Here is a 5,530-nt window from a genome sequence, read left to right on the forward strand (position 1 = left end):
TGGACCTCAATTTCTTCATTTATAAAATGGGGCATATAACAGCGTTGTGTGAGGAATAAGTGAAATAAGACTTAGCATATAGTGAGCACATGATAATTATTGGTAGTTATTATTCTAATTTTCTTTTGAGGCCACTTCTTACCTCTCCCACTCTGGTATTTGATGTAAATCTAAATTGAGAAGATATTTCTCAACCAGTAGTACCTGATTCTGCTTAGTAGAATGATTAACGTTAAACGGAAATTTGAACTGAAATTAAAAGAAGTTCCATGGCAGTCCTATTGCTGGGAAGGCAGTGTCCCCACAGTGGTCCTCGTACAAGCAGGGTCATGGGAGCCACCTCCCAGAAGCTCAGGTACCAAGACTGGCTCTAGAGAGCCTGGTTCCCACCCATAAGGGGAGCTGTCAGCAGAGGAGTGATAAATAAGGACGGAATCTCCTCTGTCATTGGATTAAATTCAAAATAGTAAAGTAAGATATCTTTGCCAAAAAGAAATCCAGAAAAAAAATGGACATTGAAATTTTCTTTTGAGGACAATTTCCCACAGGGACTTTTTATCCCCCCGGGACTTTTTTCCCCCCTTTCTTGTTACCTATAAATGTCTCGGGTGCCTGGGTAGCTCAGTCAGTTAAGCATCTACCTTCGGCTCAGGTCGTGATCTCAGGGTCCTGGGATCGAGCCCCACATCAGGCTCCCTGCTCAGCAGGGAGCCTGCTTCTCCCTCTCCCTCTGCCTGCCGCTCCCCCTGCTTGTGCTCTCTCTCTCTGTCAAATAAATAAAATCTTAAAAAAAAAAAAAGTCTCAATTCACAGAAAAGATTAGTAGCAGGAAAAAAAGAATAATAAAATATTCTCCATTGTTTTGATGGCTATTTAAGGACAGAAGATACTAATATCTGGTAAAAGAATTAACTTTCTGTTTCAATTTACTGAAAATATTTGCTTTCTAGATTATGGAATCATAGAGCTTAAAACCAAGGGAAGGGGGCTTGAAGGCATGCAACAAATTTCTTTTTCTTTTCTTTTTTTTTCCTACAATGAAAAAACTAAGGCCTTGAAAGGAAGTAGAAGCGAAGTAGAAGCTAAGTCCCCTGTCTCCTGGACTAGTGCTTATACATTATGATCTTTCACCTGGCTTATGTTAGCCAGTCTTTCTTAAGAGTTCTGCAATCACACAAAAGCCCGGCAATGATCCATGCTGTCCAAAGACTTCATAGCAAGAGGCAGATACCATGATAACATTTGTAAATTCCAATTTCTTCTTCTATTTAAAGTATTTAAAATGGAAAGGATCAAGCAATGGTTTCGAAATTAACACCAATGTCTATTTCAATGGGAGGAGCCATACATGTTAGCTGCTTAAAGCTGGGACCCCAGACACACATCTGCACTTGTTATTTAAAGTCTTGGGCCCTCTCAGATAAGAGTTATATTTTGGAAGAATACAGAGAGATTGAGAATCAGCTATAGAGGGGCTGATGGCCAAGGAAATTATCTTTGAAGGCACTTATGAGACCCTGGGTGGCATAATACCCAGAGAAATTATTGGAGCTGAGGAGTCAGGCAGGGCTACCGTGATGGGGACTGGTGACTTGAGTTTTGCAGGATGAGTAAGCATAGGTGGACAAGATAGGAAGGGTGTTCCTGGCAGAGGAAACAGTAAATTGCAAATGTTGTTCCTCAGAGATAGTGACTGTGGCTAAATTTTGAAGGATGAGTAAGAACAGGTAGACAAGACAGGAAAGAGTAATCCTGGCAAAGGAAACAGATTAAATCTTGAAGGTTTACTTCCAGATATGATAAGCTCCTTAAAGTCAGAGGCCATGTGCTGCTTCATTTTCCAACCCAAACTCTAGCACAGAGGCTGGCAGAATAGGAAATATGGAATGAATGACTGTTGAGTAGATGAATGGACACAGGCAGGGAGCACGTATCCTCAATTTTAGTCCTCAGAATTCAGCACTCTATCCCAAATGGGGTCTAGGAATCTATGTACTCTTCCAAGCTCCCCTAAGCCTCTGTCATGAGACATGCATCAGACAGCTGTGACCATGGGTCACATCTGGTAGCAGCTGTCTGGTTACCCAAGACTCACCAGTTTGAAGAGGAAGGCACTGTTTTCTTAGCTTTGGGCTCTGCTGGGAAATGAAGTCAATCTTAATACAGAGATAAAAATCAGCTGCAGGATAAATCAAGTTGTTCCTTAATAAAAACATGGACTAGGGTTATGGGTGGAGGGTAGCAAACATATTAAATTCCCCCTCACAGAGCAGAGAGTCTTCCTTTGATGTTGCGTTTCAAACTGAGGATCATCTTATAGTATCTAGATAAAATTATCCATCCCTCTAGCTACACAGCTGACAGAATTTAAGAGCAAAGTGGTTAATGCTCCCCAGTCCGTGAAGCCTTCTCCTGCTTCTGGGGACTAAAGTTTGGACTAACAAGCCCATGGTTGTAAGGACACTGAGGCAAACCACTTCCATTATGTTATATTTTTTTAATATAAAGGTAATACATGCTAGTGGTAATTTTTTTCCAAATAGAACAAAAGGATAGTGTAATCAAGTAATATTGATAATTGTTGAAACTAGGTGATGGGTAAATGGTGGGGGGAGGTCCATTTTATCATTTTTTTTACTTGTATATGTTTGAAATTTTCTCTAACAAAATATATTTTAAAAAGGAGTCTCCATGCCCCCCATGGTCTATAGCCCCTTAGGCCTCCAATTCTACTCTCCAGAGTTAGACATGAGATGATTTTTTCTATATTAAGTGTCCATTCAAGTCTTTTGCCCATTTCTCTTTTAGGGATTTTTGGGATATTCTTTCTTATTTGTTTGTAATTTCACTAATAAGGCAATTTTTCTTTTGTCTGATGTATGCTACAGACATTTTGGCGCACAGTATAATGATATGGTCAAGAGTAAACCTCTGGATCCAGATGACTGGGTTGCTGGAACACTTATCACTCCTGACAGGCAATATTGGCCAACTTACTCCAAAAAACCATCCACTGAAGTATACTATTGGTACAAAATGTACCCTAATCTCAGATTTACTTCTTGGATGCTCTCCCTTCCTAAATCTCTACACCTGATCAATCATCTGTTGCTCTAGTATCTTCTAAATCCACTTTTCTTCCGCATCGCAACTGTTACTACCTCTACTAAGTTTACCTTAATTTCTGGCCTGGATTACTGCACGAACCTCCCTGCCTCCAGACTTACCCTACCCCTTCCTCACCAAAGCCAGAGTAATCTTTCTTAAACTCCGACCTGATTCTCTGTTTTCCCTGGCTGAAAGCACTGTCAGTACTACCTCCTGCCCTAGAATCCATCCAAGCTCTTAACCCAGCAACCAGAGTATTCTGAACATCACTAGCACCTGCCACAGAGCTGATTTTTTAAAATCCAGGATTTAAGTGTGCTGGCTGTTAAATTGCTGGTAGCTGAAATCAGCCACGATGGGAAGATTCATACTGTGGAAATCAGCTGATATTCTCAGAGCTGGTTGACCAGCACACTTCACCTCCCCAGCCTCATCTCTTCTCACTCCCAGCTGGAGCTTTGCTCTCCAGCTGCACTGAACTACTGCCTGTTGTCTCTCGCTTCTGTGCCCTTATACCACTGCTCTGTCTGGAGGGCAACTCCTCTTCCTACTGGCTCTCTTCTACTCTTTCTTTAGGTCCTACATTAGCACTCACCTCCTCAAGGATGCCTTTCCTAATGTTCTGCCTTCATGTTGACTGATGTACCCCTTCTCTGTGCTCCCACAGCCTGCAGACATAAGTCTGTCTATATCTGCAACTACATATAAAATAGGATTTGCTATTTGCCACACAATGTAAAAAGTTGAGATGCATGACCTCATTTAATCCTCAGTTGCATGAGATGGTCACTATTGTTAAAAAAAAAAAAATTCAGGGGCACCTGGGTGCCTCCATTGGTTAAGCATCTGGCTCCTGATTTTGGCTTAGGTCATGATCTCCAGGTCCTGGGATCAAGCCCCGAGTCAGGCTCCACACTCAGTGCAGAGCCTGCTTGAAATTCTCTCTCTCCCTCTCCCTCTGCTTCTCCCCTGCATGTTCTCTTTCTAAAATAAATAAATCTTTTTTAAAAAAACAAAAACAAAATTCAACTGAGTAAATGTAACAATTTAATTGGCTTTATTCAACAATTCATAAATCAGGCAGCATCCCATCTAACGAGTAGAAGGGAGCTTCAAAGAGTTGCTAGAAATGGAAGGATCTTATAGGCAGAAGGAAGGTGGGACAGGAATTTTGAATAGTGGATTATTTCAGGCAAGGTTACCTTCCCTTAAGGGAAGACAGAATATCTTCTCATGTGAACTAGCCTCATAGTGCTGATCAGGAAATTCCAGACTGACTGGCCAAAAATTCCACTCCAGGGAAAGGATAAAACTGCAGTTAGGTTAGCTATTCACAAGCCTTGGTGGGGCTTAGCAGAAGTGACTCCATTCGGGAGGGCCTCTCGTTTCTTTTTAGCACTATCTGAGATGAAGAAATTCAGGCTTAGAGCATTTCTATAAACACCACGAGATTAGAAGATACCTTGTACACACATGTATCACAGTGCCTGGTACTTAGTGGGTGTTCAACACATGTAGATATTGAATAAATTCATTCTAAACCACTAAACAGCTTGTCAAATTCTATATTATAACATTCAAAGCATTTTGTCCCAATGTCATATTAATGCTCATAAACTCTCTAGAAGCTTACAAATAATGCTGACTGGAAAGTTTACCCATTAATTTTCACAGCTAGCTGGTGCAAGACTCCTTTCTCAGGAAGCAGCGAACAAGAGTGCCCCTAAATTGCTGTTACTCAGACCTCAGCTGGGACTCAGAAGGCTGGGACTTCTCCCCTGAAAGCATTGGCTTCCTGAGTTTCCACAAGAGGCTTTTTTTTCACTGTTTTGTTTTTAAGTTGTGATTTCTGCATGACCACCCCTGAGATTCATTTGACCTTTTGTCGTAGTTTCAAAAGAGCAGCCAAGAAACTTGGTTTTGAAATTGAATCAGAGACAAGGGTTATGAACCTGAGTACTCTCCCGGCCATTTGGTTGCACTGTGAACTGTTAGGGCACAGCTGTCAATAAAGTTTTATCCAGCAAAAGTAGTCCCCCAAAGAAACGATATTCATTTGAGAACGAAACTACTTCCAACTGACTTTACCTCTTGGATTTTTTCAGTAATCACAACTAATGTCTATAGCACCTTCGTGGCGGCTGCCTAGCCATGGCTTCCTCAACACTTTCTGTTGTTCTGCTATGCATTGATTCCTTAAATGGATTCAAAACTCCTAAATGGGAAGAGAGCTTCTCCTCCTTGAAATGGAACCATGTGCTTCCTGCAGGCATAAAAACAGCTTATTTGAACATTAGGAAAAATCAACCAAATTAAGATAAAGGACTTTTTTCAAGCCAACTGATTGAAAATTGGTTCTTTTTTAAATGATGTCTAATGCTAAGTCTTTTATTGATTTCCCCTGAAGATTAACTAGAATCAG

General features: G+C 41.0%; 1 long non-coding RNA gene across 1 annotated transcript in view; it reads right to left on the bottom strand.

Moving 5' to 3' along the window:
- Window positions 1-4,850, bottom strand: part of LOC118521144 (uncharacterized) — a 30,453-nt gene extending 25,603 nt beyond the window's left edge. The window contains exon 1 of the long non-coding RNA XR_004910015.2: window positions 4,767-4,850. This is a non-coding gene — a long non-coding RNA (uncharacterized LOC118521144). The remainder of the gene's footprint in view (window positions 1-4,766) is intronic.
- Window positions 4,851-5,530: the final 680 nt, after the last annotated feature.

Source organism: Halichoerus grypus, chromosome 5, assembly GCF_964656455.1.
Source record: "Halichoerus grypus chromosome 5, mHalGry1.hap1.1, whole genome shotgun sequence".
Taxonomy (NCBI): domain Eukaryota; kingdom Metazoa; phylum Chordata; class Mammalia; order Carnivora; family Phocidae; genus Halichoerus; species Halichoerus grypus.